The 12,303-nt window shown below is 36.3% G+C and overlaps 1 long non-coding RNA gene across 1 annotated transcript; it reads right to left on the bottom strand.

The window, feature by feature from the left end:
• Window positions 1-1,370: 1,370 nt before the first annotated feature.
• Window positions 1,371-11,784, bottom strand: LOC134810117 (uncharacterized). Its single transcript, XR_010157365.1, has 3 exons — window positions 11,627-11,784; window positions 6,594-6,699; window positions 1,371-1,540 (listed from the first exon to the last, which is right to left on the bottom strand). It is a non-coding gene; the product is annotated as an uncharacterized LOC134810117 (long non-coding RNA).
• Window positions 11,785-12,303: the final 519 nt, after the last annotated feature.

Here is a 12,303-nt window from a genome sequence, read left to right as displayed (position 1 = left end):
TTGGATCGGGTGACTAGGGAATACTTCTCAGAGAAGGTGATATTTGAAGGACACCTTAATTATGAGGAGCCAGTCTGGGAGTGCAAAAAGCTCAGGTAGTGAAGAGGGAATAGCTGGTGTGGTAACACATTAAAGGATTCTGTTTTCTTCAATTCCAGCATTATATAAAATGGCTGTTTTTTCCTTAAAACATTCAATTTGGAAATCAAGCAAGTTGTAGCCTGTATCTTCTGTAACTAGGCAAAATGTCTTATACTGAATTCTACATGGCATTGAGTTGAAAACTTCTTCCATCTAGTTTCTTTTTTAAATCACCTTTTCTTTTTCCTTGGTTCTCTCTTCTTATTTTTTATTGCAAGTGTTCCTTCCAGTGATTTCAGCTGGAGTCTCTGTCCAGGAGTTTATAGTCTCAAACTTCCATTCAACATCTATCTATTCAATTCCTATTATATGCCTCACTTTTTATCATATGACTTTTAATTCATTTTTACGACAGCATTCATTACTGACATACTGACTATATGACATCACCTATTTATTTATTTGTATACTATTTGTATTTCACCACTTGAATTCAGCTTCCACAAGACCAGGCTCTTGCCTGTTTTTAATTTGCCTATCTAGCACCTCACACAATGCATTGCCCAGAGTAGGAACTAGGCAATAAATAATTGCTAAATTAATAAATAGCCCTAAGATTCCACAACATTAGCCAAATTGTAGAGTAACTCACAATTCATCCAGCATTCGGGAGAAATCATATCTTTTCCTTTAGTGGATTAAAACAAAATAAGTAAACTTACCTCACTGGAACTAAAAATAATTTAACCATTTTTTATTGAATTTAATTTCAATAATAAGAGGAAACTAAGATGTTTAACATATTTTCTTTCACTTCCCCCCCAATGACTCATAATAATGTTTAAGTCAAAATAATTATTATCTGAGCATGCAGAGACCCCTTTGCAGAGCTGCTGTTAGGAGAGAAGGCCAAAGGATAAATGTATGCCTTAGGGCTGAAGGAGAACCATTGCCTACTCCCCCTTAGCTGCTACCATCACTGCATCAATACAAGGAATACACCAGTCCTAGGAGTGCCCAGACATAGTCTATAAAACGATTTATCAGCTAATCAAAAGACTATTAATTAAGGTTGTATCTACTTACTTAAAACATGGATACTGCCTAAATGTAGCATGTCCAGATCAAATGGCCCAGGGTAGAAAGAGAAAAAAAAAAAAAAGGTCATGAGAAATGACTCTAGTAACTTGAGGGTTTTTGTTTTTAATGGAGAAGAAAAATTTGAGAATGCATTAAGTAGAAGTAGGAATATGCATTTTATATGACTAACTGGGAGAGAGAGTAAAAACCTGTTCTGTCGTGAAAGGCTCTGAAGGTTGAAAGCATCACAAATGTAGCTGTGGATTTAAGGTAAGCAGAGCTGCCTATCAATCAGATCTCTATAGCAACGTTCATGCTTCATCATGAGGTGCATTTCCTTTTTGTGGAAAATCCTGTAGATGCTGGTCCACTAGGAATACTGCGAAAGAAATCAGAGATGATTTAGATGGTCTCTGAGTCCTCATTCAACTCTGAAAACCTGTGGTTATACCCAAGTTAAACTCAGTCAATGTATTGTGGATTCAAAAGACTTTCCTTTACTCATGTCTGATATACAGGCATACTTTGCAGATGTTGCAGGATCATTACCAGAGCACAAAAATAAAGTGATTATTGCAATAAAGCAAGTCACATGGATTTTTTTTGGTCTCCCAGTAGATATAAAAATTATGTTTACACTGTACTCTAGTCTATTAAATATACAATAGTATTATGTCTAAAAACAATAGACATAATTTAATTAAAAAATCTTTATTGCTAAAAAATGCTAACAGTTATTTGAACCTTTAACAAGTTGTTGTTTTTTTGCTGGTGGAGGATCTGATATTGATGGCTGCTTACTGATCAGAGTGGTGATTGATGATGGTTGGGGTAGCTGTGGAAAGTTTTAAAAATAAGACAAAAGTAAAGTTTGCTGCATCAATTGACTCTTTCTTTCAAGAAAGATTTCTCTATAGCATGCAGTGATTTTTGATAGAACTTTACCCAAAGACCTTTCAAAATTGTCAATCCTCTGAAACTGCCACTGTTTTATCAACTAAGTTTAGGTGATATTCTCAATTTTTTATTGTGTTTTCAACAGTGTTTACAATATCTTCATCAGCAGTAGATTTTATCTCAAGAAACCACTTCCTTTACTTATTAATAAGAAAAAACTCATCATCCATTGAAGTTTAATCATGAGGTTACAACAATTCAGTCACATCTTCAGACTCCAATCTAATTCTAGTTTTCTTGCTATTTCCACCACACTGCAGCGACTTCCTCTACTGGTCTTGAACCCCTCAGAGTTGTCCATGACAGTTGTATTCACCTTCTAAACCCTTGCTAATGTTCTTTTGAGCTCCTCCCATGAATCACAAATGTTCTTAATGGCAAATAGAATGGCAAATAGAATTATTAAAATTTAGTAGTACTTTTTAACTTGCCTTAACATAATGCATGATATTTTAAATTATTAAACAGGACAAGGTAATGCTTCCATTTTGAATACAAATAAATATTATAAATCAAAATGCTTTGCTGGAAAAATCCATGATGCATTGATGCAATAAAAATGAAATGTCTTGTTAACTTTCAGAGATGGGTGTTATTATACCACCCATCTCAGCTGGTTCTTTGTTACTAATGACATTGTTGTTTAATGGGTTTGTTATAATTTGACCCAAATTTTAAACTATGAAAAACATCCTTAAGCTTTTTTTCCACATTGGAAAACATTATTTTTAAACAATGATAATGGGAAATGAGACAGACCCTGAGATAAAAGCCTTGATGCAGGAGATGGATTGAGGGGAGAAAAAGAAAGCATGAAAGAAAGGAATCAGGCTCTATGAACCCTGGGACAGTACTGAAGGAAAAGCACTGCAACAGAAAATGCATTCCTGATGATGGCAAGAGGATTAGAAACATATAGGTAAAGGTAGTGGTAGCTTTCTTTCTTTCTTTCTTTTTTCTGAGATGGAGTTTTGCTCTGTTGCCCAGGCTGGAGTGCAGTGGCACAATCTTGGCTCACTGCAATCTCCGCCTCCCGGGTTCAAGCGATTCTTCTGCCTCAGCCTCCTGAGTAGCTGGGACTACAGGCGCACGCCACCATACCCAGCTAATTTTTGTGTTTTTAGTAGAGACGGGGTTGCACCATATTGGCCAGGCAGTTCTCATAACTCCTGACCTCGTGATCCACCTACCTCGGCCTCCCAAAGTGCTGGGATTACAGGTGTGAGCCACCGTGACCAGCCAGGTAGTGGTAGCTTTTCAATTTAAAAAATGGGACCTCCTTACAAACTCCAATTCCAGTTTTATGTAGGAGATGAAAAAAACTAAAGTATATGATGAAATGGGAACCATGAAAAAGAAGTGAGATTATTTGGGCAATGTCTGAGAAATAGGAAAAGTGAAAAAAGCTAAAGAGTAATAATAGCACAAATACAGAGAAGAAAGAGCTGAAGAAATGAGTACTAAATTAACCCCAAAACTGTATAGGACATGGTAGCATCAGAGAATATGGAATTGTGTAGTAAAGAGAATACGGAATTGTGTCATGAAGAAATTGGTCTTTTCCAAAAAAGGATTTGGCCTTTATTCTTGACTTCTGAGATGTAATTTAAGTCAGAGTGTCCTTGTTTAGAGCAGCATCTGGCCACAACAGATCTTAGGATGCGGCTGGCCACACCTGACAATTTAGGGTAGGGCTGTTCATACCAGAAAGACCAACAATGTAATTTAGGGTGAGGGCTCCAATTGACCTGGAGACTGAGTTCGACCATGTGGGCAATCAAGCAATCAATCAATCATACTTTTGCTATAAAGCCCTAATAAAAACTCTGGACACCAAGGCTTATGGAAACTCCCTGGTTGGTATTACTCCACATGTGTTGTCACGCATTGATGCTACACAGAAAGTAATGTGTGCTGACTCCACAGAAAGAGGACAAAGCAAGCTTTGCCTTCCCCTGCCCTGTGTCTCTTCCTTTGACTAATTTTAATCTGTATCTTCTTGCTATAATAAAATATAAGCATGAGTATAATAGCTTTCAGGGAGTTCTGTGAGTCCTTCAAGCAAATTGTTGAACCCGTGAGTGGTTATAGGAACTTCTGAACTTGCAATTTGTGTCAGAAGTGAGAGCAGTCTTGTTGTGAAGGACTATGCCCTTGATCTCCATAGTTTGGCTAACTCCAGATAGGGATAATTACTGAATTTGGGAGTAATGTGGGATATGGGAACAATTTAGGAAATGAACATGTGCATAATTTAAATATCAATTAGAAGCAAAACAAATACAATAAAATGCAAACAATAGGAAAGTGCACTTCTTAGGGCATAGAGCAAGATAGTAAATATGCTTTGTGACTGAGGTTAGCAGGAACAGCTGGGAACAGTTTTAAGAGTCTGAGAAAGGCTGAAGTTTAGCATCAACTAGAAATTTGAAAGAATTAAAGGAACAAGGAGACAATTAGTATAATGAGCAATGAAGAAATAAATTTCTTAAAAGCCCTTGAGGACAGTTTCTGACAATTGATCAGAAACATCAGGACAACTCAAGTGGCTTGGCAAGGGCAAGAGATTATAGCTGCAGGAACATTTTAGTAGGATATATGAAAAGTTGAAGAAATGAGCAGAGTGGAAATGGTGGACAGCACAACGGTGGATTATATAGTGGAGAAGATGAGAAAAGTTCAGGAAATGGATGTGGTTCCATACTATCAGAGCATCTGGGATAGGTGAGCAACTGAGGAGTAAAAAGTAGCTGAGGGCAAAATAAGTGTGTGTTGAGGAAGGGATGGAGATGTGGTCAGTGAGATTGGCTGACAAGCTGTGTAGCTGAGAAGAGCTAAATCACCAAAGCAAGAAATGGCACTGGGGGAGCGTAACACTTTTCAAATCAGCTTAAGGAAGATGAATAGCATTTAGAAAGAGGGAAGTTGACATAAGGACAGTAGAGAGAATAGACATTCACTGATATGAAAACAGAGTAGAAAAACAAAGTGAATGGAGGAGCTTGGAGACAGATATGGTCTATAAAATTCCTAGGAATTCTAATGTGCGTATGAATCTCTACTCTAGTTCTCCATGAGGTGACAACTGGGGCAGTGAGGAAATGAAAGCAGTTGAAGTGAGGGAGTAGCTAAATGAATAAGAGCTGTGCAGGAGACAGAATGATGGAAGTGACACGTAAAGCCAGAGCAATGACGAAAGAACAAATGGTGAGGCCACTGAAGATAGAGGGAGCCGAGGAGCTGGGAACATTTAGTAATACAGAAGGGAAAACCAGATGATGAAAGGAGCCCAAGAGGCAGGACTGGCCCAATTAGAAGAGGCTTGAGTCATTGAAAAATGGGGTAAAGCCTAAGGCAAGAGACTTACAGGAAATGGTATAGCTGTGAGAATTAGGCAGTTTGGCCCCTGAAGGCCAAGAAGGAAAATAAACCAAATGATCTTAGGAGATACAAGTCAGTAAAAGAAGAATATCTGCCTTCCAGAAATAAAAACTTAGAAATGACAGCAAGAGGGGAAAGTGAAAGAGACAGTGGCAGTCAAGGCTACTGGAACCAGAGAGCATGAAGGGCTGCATCTGAGAGTGCAACAGAGCTCAGAAGGTATGAAGAGAAGGTGTTGGCACAAGGCTTCATGCACTGTCTGCAGACCCGTGAGCCAATTAAACCTCTTTTCTCTATAAATTACCCCGTCTTAGGCACTTCTTTATAGCAATGCAAGAACCAACCTAGCTCAACTGTTTATATAGTCAATTGGCTTGTGAAACCCTGCCTACTCTAAGAAGCCTTCCTGAATTAAGAGGAAAGGGCTGGAATCTGTCTTGTCTTCATTCTCTTACCCATGACTGTGCTTGTTAGAAACGTTGTTCAGTCCTTTTCTGTATTCTTTTTGGTTTGTGACATTCATGCTTCCATAACACAGTTTATCAACCTACTTAATAATTCTGTGTGTCATGTGTCATGGTAAGTCACAGAGATAGAATCTGTATCCATGGGATTTGTATAGACTTATTGGTAGCGAAGTATGTAATAAAGGGTTGGTTCAATTATTTGAGTCTTTTTCTTACCCATGTCTCTTCTCTGAGACAGGAAAGAAATAGTCAATACAACTAGGTGTTCCCTCACTCTCCTGTGAGTGTGACTGATATATCCATGTGTCTTTTGTACGTTCAATGAATTCCCTGCAGGTTGTCTGGGATATCTTTGTTTAATCCTGGAGCACATGAAGGGAACATCAAAGTGCCATGGAAGTAAATCTAGGCCCAATCCGGGTGGATGATTTCCTGTGAGTTCCTCTACCAGTGGAGGCTGATCCAGGATATTGTGACAACACGGTACCCTTTCTAGAGGAAATTTCTACCTTATCATTGATAATGAAGCCTGTATCACTCTCATTTTCAAATATAACCATAAAAAATGTTCACAACTTGCCAATGCTGTCAGTGCTTAGTCTTTACAACAACACTAAGAAGTGATACCTGCATTTTACACATGTGGAAGGTAGATCTCAGAGAGGATCAGGGATCTGTCCTAAGCAACATAGTAGTAGGTGGCAGATTTTGTTGTTGTTGTTGTTGTTGGCAACTGTAGTAATACAGCAAGGGAAGAAACATGGGAAGATAAATTATGTATGTATGAACTCCATCCTCCAGTGATGCTTATTTCTGCTATTCTTAGCCCCTTGATCCTTAGTCAATAACAGACAAAGTAGAATTTAGGCCAAAAGTCATCAAATTAAGACAAATATGAACACTTTACAATGCTAAAGCCTCCAATTACAATAAATACAGCCAATTTTATGATGCAGAACTATCAAGGAGAAGTGTTCAGAAACAAAATAATAATAGAAAACTTTAACACATCACTCTTAGTATTAGACATTCGCTTGTCAAAGGGGATAAAATATAGCTAAGTATATAAAAGTTTAAACAACATAACCTATCACCAACAATGTTGATGGCTGTTGTGAGACCCTGGTTCTTGTCTTCATGGTTTAAATGAATTGAAACAAGAGACACACAGCAAATGAGGTGCAGCATAGGGCAATTTATTACAAAGGAAAAATAATATTTGGAAGTTAGGTGCAGAATAGACAGTACACCCTGAGAGAGACTTTGGTCCATTTTTTATTGGGTTGTTTGTTCTTTACTGTTGAGTTTATATATCCTAAACACTAGTTCTTAGTGGATATGTGGTTTACAAATGTTTTCTTGCAGTCTAGAGTTTGTCTTTCCATCTTTTTAATAGGCTATTTAACAAAGCAAAAGAATTAAATAGCTTTAAATTTTGATAAGATACAATATGTAGTATTTTAAGCTTAGTTTTTTTACTTAAGGTAGTGTGCTGGAGTCACCTTACATCAGCCCTTGAGAATTGGTTTTCAAGTATTCAGGGATTTTGCAAACTGATTGCTAAGGGCAGCTTGAATTTGACCACTTGAGAGTATTTACCCTGCGAAAATGAACAAATGGTACACATTAGGGCTTTTGCTCATCCTTCTTCCAGCACTACTTGTCCTCAAAATGTATAACAGTCCAAAAAATAGAATAATTTATATCTTTTTAATTTTTAGAATTATCTTAATTTTAGATAAACCTGTTTTAAAAATTTATTTATTTAACCTTATTAGATAAATTAGGAAACTCAAATTTGTATTCATTTTACCCATAATTTATATATAGAAAAATAAGCCTAACTGGATTTTTTTTAACAAGAAATAGACGCGCCTATTCTGAGTACAGTACAAGTAGTAAAACAAATGATGATAAAATTGACTCAGAAGAAATAAAGATGAAATGAGTTTGTATTGGTTTTACTCCAATGTATGTTACCTTATAAAATCGAATTTAATTTCATAGCCATTATGAACAGCTAAACCATAGTGTTTCATCACTTACGGATATGTTTTGGCAAATTAAGCAATGAAAACACTAGCGTTTGGCCAGGCACGGTGGCTCACGCCTGTAATCCCAGCACTTTGGGAGGCCGAGGCGAGCAGATCATGAGGTCAGGAGATCGAGACCATCCTGGCTAACACGGTGAAACCCCGTCTCTACTAAAAATACAAAAAAAAAAAAAAAAATTAGCCGGGCGTGGTGGCAGGCACCTGTAGTCCCAGCTACTCAGGAGGCTGAGGCAGGAGAATGGCGTGAACCCAGGAGGCGGAGCTTGCAGTGAGCCAAGGTCGCGCCACTGCACTCCAGCCTGGGAGACAGCGAGACTCCCTCTCAAAAAAAAAAAAAAAAAAAAAAAAAAAAGTTTAAAGTTTCACATAAGTGTATTAGTGCTTTGTGGGCTTCTTATTAAATGTCACTACAGGTTGCTCAGATTAGTATAAGCATATACATTTGCTGAGACATCAGTGAGAGACTGGATCAAAGATGTTTACTTGGAAATATTGGGTGAATTTTTGGCAAAGATGGTTGCTCAGCTATCAGTTTCTAGTAACACCATAGCGTGCTGACATGTGGTATAAAATATTAATTCATAGAATAAGTGAAGCTGCTGAAACATCTTCCACTGTAACTTGACTAGCACTTGTGTAATTTACACATGGTGATGTAAATATGAAGGAAGATTTATTTTTTCCTCTTTGGCAACAAATGTGATTAACTCTGAGCTACCTAAAATTCTGAAAGATTACATTGTAAGCAAATATGGTCTTAAACTGAAGTTTTGCATAGTTATATACTTTGATACTGAACCTATGATGACAAGAAAACATGCTAGAGTGGTTGCCTAGATGAAAGAACTCGTACTAGAATATAAATCACTATTACCTTCATGGAGAAAGTCTCACTATGGAAAAGAAAAGCAGTTGAACTAAAGTGTTCTTAATGACATTAAAAACTGAATTACATAAGGTTACAGCATTACTTCTTGAATACTGTTATCTTTATTATGTAATATTATGGCTGCTGATCTGAACAATAGTTACTGTCTTTTATAGCTTTTAAGTAGAAATGCTCTGTTAAATATTTCAACTACCACACAAATGTCCTGTTATGGCAAGTTTTGAAACCAGTTTGATCTCAGACTTTTAAGGATATGAGTGAGCCATGCTTATTTACTTGTCTGATATCTTCAGTATTTTTAATGATTTTAATACTTCCATTCAAGGAAAGAATGTAGAATGTTTTTCATGAACCAGCAACAAAAATAAAAGATGCTTGGATGAACAGTTTCTACAAGTTCTTATGACATATGTAAATGATTCAACAATTAGCAATAAATGGTAGTGGTAATTTTGATATTAAACATCTGTGAAAAGTTAGCAGCAAAACCTTACACATTTGTTCCCAATTTAAGTTTTATTTTCTGTCAAAAGAATACTTATAAATAAAAACTTTACAGAACCAGAATCTATTTCTTTCATCAGATGTAATTTATTAACTGTAATTTTATACCACTTTTTTTAGAACTGAATACTAATGAGGATTGAAGATTAATTTTGAAAATACAGTATCACTTTCTTAATATCATCTAACAGTTAAAATAGAATATCCTGAGCTTGCTGAAATTGCTTTAACGTGTATTTTCTAAATTTAACATACATATTTCCTGTGAGATTTGCTTTTCAAACATGAGCATTATTTAAGCAAAACAACACAGAAAGAGTTTAAATATATAGACTCTTCTGGAGGCAGCATTGATACCAATAAATTAGATGAGTTAATAATTAAGAAGTACACTAAATCTTTTAACAGTTACAAGAACATGTTCTTTCCAAGTACTCATATAGGTGTTTCATATGTAAAATTGCTATTTTACTCAATATTTATAATTGCAGAAAAGCAAAAATTATGAATGTAATAACTAGATATATTGATCACCTGTATGCATACTTTCTATAAATGAGTTCAGTTTTCTCATTTTTTTCTTTCCCTGTATTTGTACTTACTGAATTTATTGAAATTGATTTTATATCTGAATGTGATAAAAAAAATTTTGGTCTTATATTTTCTTTGACTTTTTATTATTTCATTTTCTAGTGATCCATTTTATTGTCTTTTATACAAATATTGGCCTTTGATGGCTTGAAAGTTTTTGAAAAAATGATCCTTAAACACAAATGGTTTAAGAACTTCAATAGAGAGTTTGACAATTATATGGTCATAGGTGGAGCCATGGAGGGACAAAGAAAGAGCAAAATTGTTCAGCCTCATGACTGGGAAAATGAAGCTCCATGGCCTGAAATAGGGAAGAGGAGCTGGCCTGTGGTGAGAGATGCTTGTTTGAGTTTTAGATCTCTATATTGTAAGATGATGGTAGAAAATTCAGATACAGGGTCTAGCAGGAGACTGGAGCTCTGGAACTGGAGCTGAGGTCATAGAAAAGATAAGACCAAGATCATTTGCCTGAAGTCATAGTTGAATCATAGTAATTGTAAGATTCAAAGAAGAGAATGATGTCTTATGAGATCTGAGCAGCTATATTTTTTCTTTCAGTGGCTTCAAATAAAATTGATTTACACCTCCTATCAAGGTTGTTTTTCTCCCAGGTAATGTAAATTTTCCTATCTGTAGCAAGAAAAAGTAACAGAGCAATGATAATTATGATGATGGTGATGATAACAATAAGGATAATAAAATAATAATGATATCATTGTAAAGCAATAGTAATAATAAAAACAAGTCCTTATGTAGTCCCTATGTACCAAGGGCAGTTTATTTCACACGAGAAAGTTAAGGCACAGAGGAGTTAAGTTTAATGACTTGCTGGAGATCACTTAAATAATATGTGGTGGAGTTGAGGTTTGAATTCAGACTGTTTGGATTTAGAGCTTGTTTTTTTAACCATTGACTGCTAACCATTAAAGATGCTGAAGTAAATCTTTCTCAGAGTCATTAACAACAAGCTACACAATATCTTGGAAGTATTTGTGTCTTTCAGGGAAAAAACAAAGCCATTTTTTAATAATCCACTCATTTTTCTGAAAAATTGCTCTAAGGAGTCTAAACCGATTCTTCTCAAACTGCAATGTGCCCTGCAGATCAAGTGCCCTGCAGATCAAGTGCCCTGCAGATCAAGTGCCCTGCAGATCTTGCTACAATGCAGAATCCGACCCAGTAGGTCTGAGGTGAGATTTGTAATTCTGCATTGGTAACGGCTCCCAATGCTGGCCCTTACCCACACTCTGAAGAGCAAGGGTCTGCAAAATCAGGAGGCAGATGAGGATATGAGGAAGCTGTCCTAGTGGTTAGAGATAAACTATGTTCTGCACTTTTATCTAGAGGAGTCAGGCTCTTGCTCAATGTCCTTAAATTGTTGAAACTACTATTAATTCATTATTACATCTAGGCAGAATACTTTCTTAAAGAAGAGACTAATATTTTTAAGAAGATATGGGTCTGTACTTTTTTTGAAAATCTCTTATAATCACCTCTATCTGTCCTCTTTTTTTCTGGTTCCATTTGGGTTTGACAACACAAGGTTGTGGTTAGAAGCAGGATAATTTGGGTTTGAATCTCAGTCCTTCTTCATGAACTACAAGATTACATAGTTTACTTACCTTGTGTGAGTTTAGTTCCCTCATTTGTAGTATGGGGGTGATAATGGTATTAGGCTTATAAGACTGTGGAGAGGATCAATTGAGACAAGGCACATAAAACATGCTATGGCACTTGGCATGGTACGTGTGTTCCCTGAACCTGGGCTAATTATTGTTACAGCTCTATCTCTGCCCATGTGCTGTGCCTTAGTGTCACACTGCCTGTTCCTGTAATGGAACACTTGTGTTCTCATCTGGAACCTTGGATGATTATTTCCATTATCAGCTCATACCCAGAGCCCCCTCTAAATGTCCTTGCTTTTACGTTTGTGTTCATGTTTGTCTTTCAACCAGCACAGGATTTTCACACAATAGTGAAGACATTTATAAATCAGGGGTTTCTAGACTTTGCATGTTTGTTTTCCTACTAAAATAGAATAATTTTGAGCTCTATATTTTGAAGAGAGAAAAAGAAAGGATACAATTTTCTTTGATATTTTTCTTTGTGTTCTGTGGTGATACAGGATTGTTCCTCTCCATCTCTCTTTGGAGGAGAAGATTTCATTTTTGTTTTTGTTATTTTGTGTAAAGCAGAGACATAGACTAAATAATGAAATAGTGTTAGGCTATAATAGACAGCCAATATTAACACAAATGTCTGTATTTTAGAAGCTGCTTTACTTTTTGAAACTGGAAAA

Source organism: Pan troglodytes, chromosome 4, assembly GCF_028858775.2.
Source record: "Pan troglodytes isolate AG18354 chromosome 4, NHGRI_mPanTro3-v2.0_pri, whole genome shotgun sequence".
NCBI classification, from domain to species: Eukaryota; Metazoa; Chordata; class Mammalia; order Primates; family Hominidae; genus Pan; species Pan troglodytes.
The sequence above is the reverse complement of the archived record's forward strand: the minus strand, read 5'-3'. Positions and strand labels throughout refer to the sequence as shown.